This window comes from Neofelis nebulosa, chromosome 8, assembly GCF_028018385.1.
Source record: "Neofelis nebulosa isolate mNeoNeb1 chromosome 8, mNeoNeb1.pri, whole genome shotgun sequence".
Lineage (NCBI taxonomy): Eukaryota > Metazoa > Chordata > Mammalia > Carnivora > Felidae > Neofelis > Neofelis nebulosa.
The window spans coordinates 63,800,935-63,813,647 of record NC_080789.1 but is presented as its reverse complement, the minus strand read 5'-3'; positions in this window follow the sequence as shown (position 1 = coordinate 63,813,647).

Here is a 12,713-nt window from a genome sequence, read left to right as displayed (position 1 = left end):
GACTGTTCCGAGCAGATTTGCTAAATGTGAGTACTTAGAAAGCAGAAAGAACAGTGGTTGCTGTATAAGCATTTTGCTGTTGACACATTGAGGGGTCTTAGAGTGTCCAGGTAAGGACTGGGCAGACATTCCAGGTGGAGAAGGTGGCTGGCGTGGCCTCATCTTATTGTCTATAAGTGAAGGGATGCTCCACAGGGCTTAAGATCCTTATGTGAATTCACAGCCCCAAGCCCAGCCCCTCAGAGCATGGAAGAGGAAACAGGCTCAGAAAGGAGCCGTTACTTAGCCAAGGTCACACAGCAGCCTATCAGAACCCTGGCTGTCTCTTCTGCCTCCCAGGGGGCAGGCTAGGCAGGCATTGGAGTGGGCATCGAGGGTAGCATGACAGGTGGGCTTTGGCAGATGTCCGAGCCGCTCAGAGTCAGGGAGAGAAGGAGTCTCCAGCTCTGTCCTCTTCGTAGATAAGGGGAGTCTGGAAATTGGAGGTCACTTCTGGAGTCTGGCTGTGTGCAGAGTGTGTGGCTAGTGTGATCTCAGGGGTATTATTGGGTGTTGGGGGTGTGGCTCAGCCTGGCAGAGTGAAAGAGGGTAGAGGGCAAGACCTCCACAAGGCTCTGGCTTTGTCACTTTGAAGTGTTTGGTGAGTGATCGGTGGGGGTGGTGGGACCATGGGAGGCGCCCCTGAGCTGTCCCCCGCCCCCCCAGTGGAGGCCCCTTGTCACGTGTTCAAGGCCACCGGCTCCGGGACCTGCAGTAGCCCGCGGCGGCCGGCAGGAGGCGGTGCCCGACAGGCTTTGGGAAGCTCCTCCTTCCCCGCCCCCGGCGGGGCGCCCCGGAATGCGGCGGGGCTCAGATGTGGCGGCGCCGCCCGCGTCCCGTCCCGTCCGGTCCGGGCGGCCCGGAGCGGCCTCCCTGCCCGGGCACGCCGGCCCGCGGGCGGGCGGACACCAGGTGTCGGCGCTGCGGGAACAGAGGCTTCCGAGCCCCGCCCCGGGACCTGGCGCCACACCCGGCCCAGCCCCCGTCCGGGCGCCGAGGGGGTGGGCACTGGCGCTGGGGCGGCTGCCAGGGCCACGGGCCCCGAGGTACTGAGTTTCAGGGTCCGGGGGACCCTCGTCGGACAGCGGCCTGACACACACACCTGCCCCGTTGGTGGGTGGCTCCGGGCCACCTAGGTCCCCGGTACCCTTTCGGCGGCCTTCTACCTGTCCTGCTGGAGGCAGCGGGAGCTGCGCTAGAGTCCTGGGCCTCGTTTTCCCTATCTGTTAAAAGAGAGCGAGGGCACTATCTTGCAGGACTGTTGTGGGCGATGATCCCAGACGTTCATGGACGGTGGTCCAGGACAGTGCCAAAGGGTGGTGGTCCCTCCTCACCTCCCCCAGCAGACTGGCAGGTTGGCCAGGCGGCTCCCCAGAATAGAGCCCTATGGTCCTCCCCATGGGGACACGGTACTCCCACCCTGTCCCATAACTGTGGTCCTCAGATTGGGTGTGGATGGTGGGGGTGGGGGGCGGGGGGCGCAAAGTAGCTGAAAAGAGAAATGCCAGCTTTGGCCTGTTTTGGTTACAGCCTGGGTCTGGCTTCTCCTGTCTGGTGTCACTGAGTGGAAGCCAGACACATGGAGCCCGGAGGGGACTGGACATTGGCTCAGTCCCTCAAGTCCTGCTGACTCTGCCCTTGGCCTGGAGGGCTGAAACAGAGGAGTGGGAAGGCACATTCCTGGCTTAGAGGGAGAGGCTCAGACCATGGAGGGCAGGCTCTGGCAGCGTTGGGTGGGGGTAGGGGTCAGGGAGAATACAAACCCCATTTCCATTTGACAGGTGGGTATACTGAGGCTCTTTTCCCCTTTCCTTATCGCCACACTTTTTTTTTTTTTTTTGGTTGGTTTAAAATTGCACAGCCATAGTAGTGGAGAGGGTGTGGATCTCAAGAGTATCTTCAGGGTCTCCTTTCCCAAACTCAGGTCTGTTTGTGGTCACACCAGTGACCTGCTCATTCTGGCCATAGTCCAGGCCGCAGAAGTTCCAGAAGGGACCCTGTCCGGGCAGTGTTAACACTGTCAGCTCTAAGGCTGGGCCCTGGGAAGAAGCCTCCTGCAGCCTGTTCCTTCTCCCAGCACAATACCCACTGATTTTGGTGTGTGTGTCCCCCATGTGCCTTTCTACCCCACCAGCTGGACTGTTCCAGCACACAGAGCAAAGCTCAGAGTGAGAGATCTGCTGGAGCCCTGGCTGTCTCCAGAGGGTGTGGGGAGGGATCAGGAGGCCCAGCTCCCTGCCTAAAGTTCACCTCTGTTGTGCGATTCTAGCAAGGCCCCTGTTCTCTCTGGGCCTCCGTTTATCTATATGTAAAATGGGGCAGTAGGCTGTATTTACGTGCTGGGATATCACTCCTGGGATGCCTGTGCTACTCTCTATGCCCCCACATCTGAGGTGGCCCTGAGCTGTTTTGGAGGGACCCGGCAGGGGAAGGGCCTAAGTGCGTTGCACTGCTTACCTTTGGGCCAGTTTAGTTTCCAGAGGACAAAAGAATGTGGCTCTCACTGTCCACTAAATATGGCGGCAGTTCCTGCTGGGTGCTCCCTGACCACTGGGGGTGAGAATGGGCAAGGGGAAGGATCCTAGATCATTCTTTTGGGGCCTGATGGGCTGGGGGCTTGAGGACTGAATGGGACACTCTTAAGGGACAGCCTGCCATGTGGCTGTCCCTGATCCCTTGGAAAGTTCTTCAAATTAGCTTGTCAGCCCAGGTTGTTCCCTGCTTGGGACCCAGGACGAGGAGCTCCTCTTCCTCTGGGCCCAGGCACTGGGGTGGCCATGGAGGGGTGGCCTGGTGGGACACAGTTTTGTGAGGGGATTTGGGTCCTAGGGAGAGGAGGTCACAGGGGTATCGGCTGGCTTCCTTTTTTCAGGAGGCCGTGGGGGCAGCTTGTGTGGGGGGCAGGGCACTATGGGCCCGCGGGCCTCCCACCTCCCACCTGCCTGAGGCATGGTCTCAGAAGCCTCCTGCTTGTGGAAATGACGGAGTTGGGGAGGGGGCTGTTAGGCAGGCTGCAGAGTCCCCAGGAGGACCCTCAAGTTTTCCAGTCTCGGGGAAGGCCCCCTAAAGCACCCCCAACTTGCTGTGGGCAGGGCAAAGCCTATGGTGGCTTGGAGGACGAGTAGGTCCCGGAGTCTTCCATTTTGTATCCGTGTCTGTGGCCAGGAGGAGGAGGGAAGGCAGCAGGAATGCAGGAATCCTGGCCAGGCCCTGTCCCAACAGGCCGGGGTGGGAGGGCCGGGCTCCGAGTGGGCCCATGTGCCCTTCAACTCGGCTGGTAGCTAAGCAGCCCGTGCAAACAGCGGAGGCACACAGAGCAGCCCCTGTGTGCATGCGCATGTGTGTGCCTGTGCCGGGGGCCTCCAGGCTCAGGGACCCATGGCCTCAAACTGCGGATGGGAGCCCTTCTTGTCGCTTTACAGTTGCAGTCACACGCAGGCTCGAGGCAGGGGTTCTGCCTGCTGACACCCGCTGAGTGCTTACCGTGCACTGGCCCCATCCATTCATTAGCTCCTTTGATCCTTACAACCCACAGGTACCCCCTCTTACCTGTCTGTAAGACAGGGAAACTGAGGCTCTGAAAGGTAACACACATGCAAGGCCACGGAGCAACTGAGTGGTAAAGGCAAAGCCAGGGTTCAGACTGCGGTCTCTCTGACTCCGGAGTGTAGTTCCCCCCCAGATGTGTGTGGACGCGTGTGCACAGGAGCATCAGCGTGTGTGGAGATGTGCGCTTGGATGGCGGCCCCATACTGGCCTGCGTCTAAGGATGCTTGCTTAGGTGTAGACACCCGTGTCCATCCGTGGAGGCGTGCCCACGATGCCCGTGCATGAGCATGTGACACATATTCCATGCTCGCGTGCACAAGCACATGTGTGTGCAGGGTGCACCTGCATCCCTGTGTGCACACTTGTGCATGGTGAGTGTGTGTGTGCACATCCACACCTAGCCATGTGGCTGCGCAGACGTGCTCCTCTCCAGCTCACCCACCTTCCGTCCCCTTCTTGGGCTCCTGCCTTGGCACAGGTGTCAGTGCCCCAGCAGGACATCTGATGGCCTTGTGGGTAGCCCCGGGACTTGGGAGGATTTGGAAGAAGGTAATTTTGGGGACAGATAGGATGGGCAGGCACAGAGTTGGATAAGAGGAGGGTGCATAGAATGAGAGGGGTTAAGGCTGGGGCTGGGGCTGGCCTCGGTTTTCTTCAGCCGTTGAGCAGAAGACTGGCCCAGGGAACCCTGATCCTGCCTCCCTTCTTCTACCCGCCTCTCTCAAGGCTCCCCAGGGAGACTGCAGGAGAGTCCTGGGGCCCTGGGGGACTTGGCTGTGTCCTGTCCCCCTTTCTGTTTGTGCTAGGTAATCCTCCCTCAGCCTTGGAGGGGATGGAGAGATGAGAGGACCCAAGAAGGGATCCTTTGGGTGTGGGAGAGAAAGGCTGAAGCCAAACTGTAGCCCACCGCACTGCCCTTGGCACAGTTGCTCTCCCGCTCCTGCGGGGCAAGGGGTGCAGGTGGAGCCGCGGTCAGCAGGGGGCGCTCGGGACCTGCGGATGGCGGGGAGAAGCGTTGCAGGCAGGCAGCGGGACCAGGATGGGCAGGGCAGGGCAGGGCAGGGCGGGGCTGAACGACGGTAGAGACCCACCTGCAGGTGGGGTGGGGGTAGGAGTGGAAGCACAGACTTCCCACCACTTGGGGCAGACTCCCAGAGGGACAGATATATGCCCCTACCCCGGAGGGACAGACTTAATTCCTCCACCAACAGATTCTCAGACCTTCAGAGGGACAGGTACCGGGACAGCCCCCTCCCCCTCTGGAGCATTCTGGGCTGGTGTTAGAGGGCCCTGGGTGAACAGGGTGGAGCTGGGAGTGACCTGGCAAGGGTGCTGGGCCTTTGTGACAGTGTGACAGCTTTGAGACAGCAACGGCCCTGGAGTCAGGCAGGCTTAGGTCAGATTCTAGCTCTGCCCCGGGGAGACCACAGGTCACTCAACCTCTCCTGAAATGGGGGTGATGTGTGCTCAGTGCCCCACACAGGCCTCGACCCACAATGTGGCCATGGGGGTCATGACAAGTTGCCTGAGCACGCTGTCCTGGGGATGTCCTCACTTTCCTTCAACAAATATTTAATGAGCACCTGCTAAGTGCCAGGCCCTTTAGTGAAACACTGAGGGTCCAGTGATAAGCAAATCACATAGCACCTGCCTCTGGGAGCTAACATTCTGATGGGAAGGGGTGTCCTAGGGCTTGTTGAACTGAAAACTAACCCCCTCATTTTGATGCTTTAAAATGGAAATTGTGGATTAAAAGAAAGACTGGCAGAGAAGGCCCTTTTATTTCTTGTCAAGTGCAGGGCTGGGAAAATTCCAGATTGTACTGTTCTGCTCTGGCCCTCTACCTCTTGGCACAGAGACAGATCCAGCCACTCCCCACTGCAGATCCTCACGTCACTCAGTCCAAGCTGGAGTCCTGCTTCTGGTCAGTCTCCTCCCACGCTCCCCTCTCCCTCCACTGCAGCCACGCTGGCCTCCTTTGCAGGTCCTCAAACGTGCTAGGCGGGGTCCTGCCCCAGGGCTGTTGCCCTCGGCCAGTCCCCTCTGCTGGAATGCTCTTCCAGGGCGTCCACGTGGCTTGCTTCTTCCCCTCCTGGGTTTTGACGAAATGTCCTCTTCTCAGCGAGGCTTTCTCTGCCCTCCCTATTAAGCGATCCTACCTCCAACACTCCCCATGCTCCTTTCTCCTGTATGTTTCCCCGCAGCGGTTCTTATTGCCATCTGGCCAACGATCTCTTTTACAATACATTTCTTTCTTATCTGCCTCCCCCCGCAAGAATGCAAAGTCCACATGAGAGCAGACTTCGGGCAGATTTGTTCTCGCTGTATCATCAGAGCCTAACACGTGCCTGGCGCATCGCAGGCATCAATAAATATTTGTCAAGGGAATGCTCAGTGCTGGTTCTGAGGCATGCGTTCCTCGGTGCTGGGAGCACCGTTCCTTGGAGGGAGGTGCCCGGCTTTGCAGCTGCAGCTGGGCCACCACTGGCACAAACCTGTTAGGGGCTGGAGGACTGGGGGATGGGGAGGAGAAGGCGGGAGCATTCTGGTTCTTTCTTGCTCTTTTGGGGACAGAAGTTGAGTGGCCATGGTAACCTCCCCCAAACTCACATGCCTTAGTTGGGACATAGTTGAGAGGCAGGTTTCTTCCTTTGAAAGAAATCAAAGATGTAAAAAATCTAGCGATCAAAGTAGGGTGGTAGGTGATCCTTCCACCCTCCCTCCCTTTTTCTTTCCTCCCCCAACCTCCTTCTTTATTCCCTCCCCTCTTTCTTTCTTTCTTTCTCTTTCTTTTTTCATTTCCTTTCCTTTCCTTCTCTCTCCCTCCTTTTCTTTCCTTGTTTCTTTTCTTTCTTTCTTTCTTTCTTTCTTTCTTTCTTTCTTTCTTTCCCTTTCTTTTCCTTCTCTCTCCCTCCTTTTCTTTCCTTTTTTCTTTTCTTTTCTTTTCTTCTTCCTTCCTTCCTTTCCTTTTTCTCTTTTCTCATTCCCTCCTTCCCCCCCCCCCCCATCTCTGACAACCACCATTCTGTTCTCTGCTTCTATGATTTTGTTTGTTTGGATTCCACATATAAGTGAGATCATACAGTATTTGTCTTTCTGTCTGACATTTCACTTAGCACAATGCTCTCAAGGTCCATCCATGTTCACCAACGTCAGGATTTCCTTCTTTTTATGGCCAAATAGTATTCCATTGTATATGTACAGTATAGCACAATTTCTTTAGCCATCCATCCATAGATGGACACTTAGGTTATTTCCATATCTTGGCTACTGTGAATAATGCTGCGGTGAAAATGAGGGTCCAGATATCTCTTTGAGGTAGTGATTTCATTTCCTTTGCATGTATTCCCAGAAGTGGAATTGCCAGGTCATATGAAAGTTCTAGTCTTGATTTTTGGAGGAACCTCCATACTTTCCATAGTGGCTGCACCAATTTATATTCCCACCAACAGTTCACGAGGGTTCCCTTTCTTCACACCCTCCCCAACACTTGTTATTTCTTGTATTTTTCATACTAGACATTCTGACAGGTGTGAGGTGATACCTCACTGTGGTTTTGATTTAAACTTCCCTGATGATCAGTGATGTTGGGCACCTTTTCATGTTCCTGTTGACCATCTCTGCCCATTTTCAAAATTGGCTGTGTGTGTGTGTGTGTGTGTGTGTGTGTGTTTTGCTACTGACTTGTATGAATTCTTTATATATTTGGATTAGCCCCTTATCAGATACGTGATTTGCAAACATCTTCTCCTGTTTTGTGGGTTGCCTTTTCATTTTGTTGATCCTGTCGTGCAGAAGCTTTTTAGTTTGATGTGGTCCCACTTGTTGATTTTGGGGGGATGTTGGTCGTTTCTGAACAGAGGGGTTGCAGTAGGGGATTTGCAGGTGTTACACTCTCTCCAGCTGGGGCACACGTGCAGGCTGCCTTCTGGAAGCCCAGGGAACCTTAGCCGTCTTGGTAGAAGAGTGGCCCAGGCTTTAAGTCCCAGCTGTTCCCTCAGAAGGAAAACATTTTACTCTGTCCAAAGCCCCTGCCCCGGTGTCCAAGAAGGAGCTCCCTGGGGCCCTCACCTGAGCCCCTGGGTTTGGTTAAGGCTCCTCTTTCCGCCCTAGAAATGGGACTACCTCCTGTGCTTACACTCCTAGAATTCCTCAGCACCCACCTCCCCTTTGTCCTTGCAGCTTTCAGTACCCACACTATCAGCTACTTGCATGGAATCCCTTCTGTGTGAAATGATGAGGTACCAACTGATAGACCAGAGAAGGAAAAATCAATAAAAGCAGGTTGTGCTAAGTGCTGTGAGAACACCAGATGGGGGGGCGTTAACCGAGCCAGAAAGAAAAAGTGGTTTGGAGGTAGTAGGGGCTAGTTCGGGTGGGCGGGTCTCTCTCTGAGGAGGCCACACCTGAGCGGACAAAAAGAGATCGACAGGTGAGAGGAGCCAAGGCTGGGGGAAGGGAGCCACATCTCTGGTGGGCACAGGCTCACTGGGGCCCGCGGGCTGTGGCCGCCCTCCCAGGGCAGGGCGCTGCCCCTGCCCCTGCCAGGTGGGCAGAGAGCTCGCTCAGCCCTGGGAGCCTCCTATCACTGAGGCCTGAGGTTTGAGCTAAGTGTGTGGAGACTGGAGATCCAGGTTGAACGCTGGGAAGCGCAGCCCCGCCTCCTTTCTTAAAAAAATTTTTTTTTTTTTTTAAGAGAGAGACAGCGTGAATAGGGGAGGGGCACAGGGATACACAGAATCCGAAGCAGGCTCCAAGCTGTCAGCACACAGAGCCTGAGGCGGGGCTCAAACCCACAAACCTTGAGATCGCGACCTGAGCCCAAGTCGGATGCTTAACCCGCTGAGCCACCAGGTGTCCCGCCCCGCCTCCTTTCTGCCCCGCCGCCTCCTCCTGGCTGGGTCTGGTCGGGAAGCCCAAGAAGGCTCGCCTCCCGGGAAGTGCTGGTCTCGCCACGGCCGGCAGGGGGCAGTGGTTATCGCGGTGCTCGCCGGCCGGCGCTGACCTTCCCCTAACGCAATGTGGGCTGACGCTCCCGCAGGCAGGCAACCGGAGGGACTGAGGCACGGGCCCCTTCCCTGCACACTCCAATCCTCAGCTGCTCCCAAGCACAGCTCTGAGCCCTGGTCTCTCCTGGAGGGGGGAAGGGGCGGGTGAGGCTGGGCAGATAGTGGGGACCTGGGCCGGGTAGGGGACGGGTTCCAACTCCCCACAGGATAAGGGGGGAGATTTTCAGAATTCGCACGCTTGCTGTGTTACTGCTATTTTAAAGCACCGAGCATGTGCCAGGCACTGGGCTAAATGTCTTTTATCGTGCGTCCGTCATCTCTCTAAAGCTTCACAACAGACCCAGGAGGCAGGTGCTCTTATCTCCTGGAGGTTGCCCAAGACCACACAACTAGAACCCGAGTTTTCTGTACAGGCTACGTCTCAGCCGCTCTGATTGCTGCCTCTGTAGGAGGGTGAGGTGCTCACGGAATCAAGGTGGGTAGGGAGGGGATGGGCGGGCGCTGAGGTGTTGACAGCCAAGGGACCTGAAGGAGCACCTAGCTTACTCCTTTATTTTGCAGACAGAGGAAAAACTCCAGAGAGGGGACATGACTTGCCCAAGGTCCCACGGAGAGCACACGGCCAATCACGACAGCGGGGCCTTCGGCACAACAGGAGACCATGAGCCCGATCCCGGCCGGACGCCAGAAACCCCTTGAGGACAAGGACTCCATTTTACCCTTTATGCCCTCCTCCCTCCCTGCGGGGGCTAGCACTGGGTGCCGCACACAGTAGGGGCTCCGGAAGTCCTCGGTGGCGGGGGGGGGGGGGGGGGACATCTTCCGTCCTGCAGTAGCTGCAGTCACCTGCCATTCATGCCTCCATTCATTTATCCAGCATTTAGTAAGCACCGCTTGTATGCTTGGCGCCCTGCGAGACAGCACGATGCACAGCTGAATGACACGGTTCACAGCTGGCTCACCTTCTGGTGGGGATTTCAGGGGTTCCCCCACCTCATGACAGGAGCTTCTGTGGTTTTCCTCATTCTCAGTGCGGGCTTCCTGTGCTCCTGTCTGGTGACTTTACCCTTTTCCCCGGGCAGGAGGCTGAGCAATCTGTTCCACTTCCCTCTTCCGGGCCACTTCTCATTATTCCTTACCTCCTTCCAAGCTGCTTCCTTCCCCTTCTCCAAACCCTCTTTGACTAACATCCCCCAACTCCTCTGCAGACCCCAGTGTGGAGGTCTTGAGCTCTGCCCACGCATCTCTGGTTCTCTGTTTCTTTGTGGGTACCCCCTACCCCTCATCAGCCTCTGGAGTTTTCCAAGTATAGGGATCACCTGCCTTCTGGCTGTTTTTTCTAAGGCCTAAATAGACCAGCAGAAGGGGCAGGAGGGGAGGTCATGCTGTCAATCCCTAGCACACAGGGCCTCTCCTGGGTTCTGCCCCAGGACTCCCTTAGAGGAAGGGTGACCCCCTGTTGCCACCAGGGTGCTGATTTGCTAGTCCTGGCCCAAGACCTCTGAGCTCTGATCATCCACGCTGAGCCCCAGGGGCTTAGGCTGGGCACCAGCTGTTGAGTAACTGCTCAACTTCACCACTCTTTGTGTTTGAAGGTGGGGGTCTTTAGTCTCCATTTCACCAACTCCTGGGGTTGGTCATTTTTCATGCCCTTATGGCACGCAGTCTGCAGGTAAAAAATGGTTCCATGAAACCACAATGCTTTTTTTTCACTTGCTGGACGACCAAAGTTATAGTGATTGGCCTCTCTGGGCCTCAGCTAACGATACCTGTTCTGTCCGTCTCACAGGTAGTTAGGAGGACCAGAGATCAAGGAGAAGAAAGAGCCCAACCCAAGCAGGGGCTTGGTTTTGTTCTACTCAGAGCAGGGGTCCATCCTTGGCCAAGTGTTCAGTGAATCCCTCTAGAGGGCGGGAGTGGGAAGGAGGAGGAAGGAGGGAGCTTGCTCAGGGAGGGGGAGTGAGAAAGGTGCAGCAGATAAGAATAATTTTCTTTCTTTCCTGCTTGCTTGCTCGCTCTTTCTTTCTTTCTTTCTTCCTTCCTTTCTTTTTTTCTTTCCTCCTTCCCTTTCTTTCTTTGTTCCTTCCTTTCCTTCTTTCTTCCCTCTCTTCTTTTCTTTCTTCCTTTTTCTTTTCTTTTCTTTTCTTTTTTCTTTCTCCTTCCTTCCTTCCTTCCTTCCTTTCTCTTTTTTTCTTTCCTCCTTCCCTTTCTTCCTTCCTTCCTTTCTCTTTTTTTCTTTCCTCCTTCCCTTTCTTTCTTTGTTCCTTCCTTTCCTTCTTTCTTTCTTTCCTCCCTCTCTTTCTTCTTTTCTTTTCTTTCTTTCTTCCTTTCCTTTCCTTTCCTTTCCTTTCCTTTCCTTTCCTTTCCTTTCCTTTCCTTTCCTTTCCTTCCTCTTCCTTCCTTGTAATGGCCCCTCAGAACAATGTGATGCTTCAAACATAATACTGGAGGAAAACATTAACTGGAACTATACAATACACAAGATAGCTCTAAGAAGAACATCTATTGAAATGTCTCTCCAGGGAGGCGGTTGATTTACATTGCTGAAGCCAAGCAGCTGGGAATGCCTGGCCCGCTCAGGGTGGAACACCGCCTGTTTCTTCGTACTTCTCCACTTTCTCAGAGACCATGACCACCTGTTATGGGTCTAATCAGATTCTTTGTGCTTGCTCAACCATAGATTACTCCCGCTACATGCTTCAACAAGTTCTGTTTTCCTCCCGAGAACACTCTTTAAACAATATAATGAATAGTGATGTCTATTGGTGATTTATATGATTTTCCCAATAAATATGAGAATGAGGAGTTGCTCGCGGTGACCGTCCTTCCAAACTGTCATCCTCTGCTCCCTTTCTCTTGCAGCTGACTTGTTTGTGACTCATTCTTCTCCCATGCACCTTTAGGAAAGCGGCACTTAATTCTCTTTCTTTCTTTCTTTCTTTCTTTCTTTCTTTCTTTCTTTCTTTCTTTCTTCCTCTTCCTTCCCTCTTTCTTTTCTTTCTTTCTTTCTTTCTTTCTCTTCCTTTCTTATTTTGTTCTCTTCTTTCCTTTTCTTTCTTTCTTTCTTTCTTTCTTTCTTTCTTTCTTTCTTTCTTTCTTTCCTTCTTTCTCTTCCTTTCTTATTTTGTTCTCTTTCTTCTTTCTTTATATAAATTTTTTTTTCAACGTTTTTTATTTATTTTTGGGACAGAGAGAGACAGAGCATGAACGGGGGAGGGGCAGAGAGAGAGGGAGACATAGAATCGGAAACAGGCTCCAGGCTCCGAGCCATCAGCCCAGAGCCTGACGCGGGGCTCGAACTCACGGACCGCGAGATCGTGACCTGGCTGAAGTCGGACGCTTAACCGACTGCGCCACCCAGGCGCCCCCCTCTTTCTTCTTTCTTTCTTTCTTTCTTTCTTTCTTTCTTTCTTTCTTTCTTTCTTTCTTTCTTCTTTCTTTCTTTTCCTTTCTTATTTTGTTCTCTTTCTTCTTTCCTTTTCTTTCTTTCTTTCTTTCTTTCTTTCTTTCTTTCTTTCTTTCCTTCCTTCTTTCTCTTCCTTTCTTATTTTGTTCTCTTTCTTCTTTCCTTTTCTTTCTTTCTTTCTTTCTTTCTTTCTTTCTTTCTCTTCCTTTCTTATTTTGTTCTCTTTCTTCTTTCCTTTTCTTTCTTTCTTTCTTTCTTTCTTTCTTTCTTTCTTTCTCTTCCTCTTCCTTCCCTCTTTCTTTATTTTCTTTCTTTCTTTCTTTCTTTCTTTCTTTCTTTTTCTTCCTTTCTTATTTTGTTCTCTTCTTTCTCTTTCTTTCTTTCTTTCTTTCTTTCTCTTCCTTTCTTATTTTGTTCTCTTTCTTCTTTCCCTTTTCTTCTTTCTTTCTTTCTTTCTTTCTTTCTTTCTTTCTTTCTCCCCCCTCTCTCCCTCCCTTCCTTTCCTCCCTCCTTCTTTTCCTTCCCTCCCTCCTTCTTTTCCTTCCCTCCCTCCTTCTTTTCCTTCCCTCCCTCCCTGCACTAACTGTGCTCCTTCAGTGTGCCAAGCATTGCATTAGCACTGGAGATACAAAGGTCAAGGAGCCGCACCCTCACTTGCATGGCTCATTTAGGCCAGGAGGCCTCAGTTGGGAAGGTACACTGTTCATTCA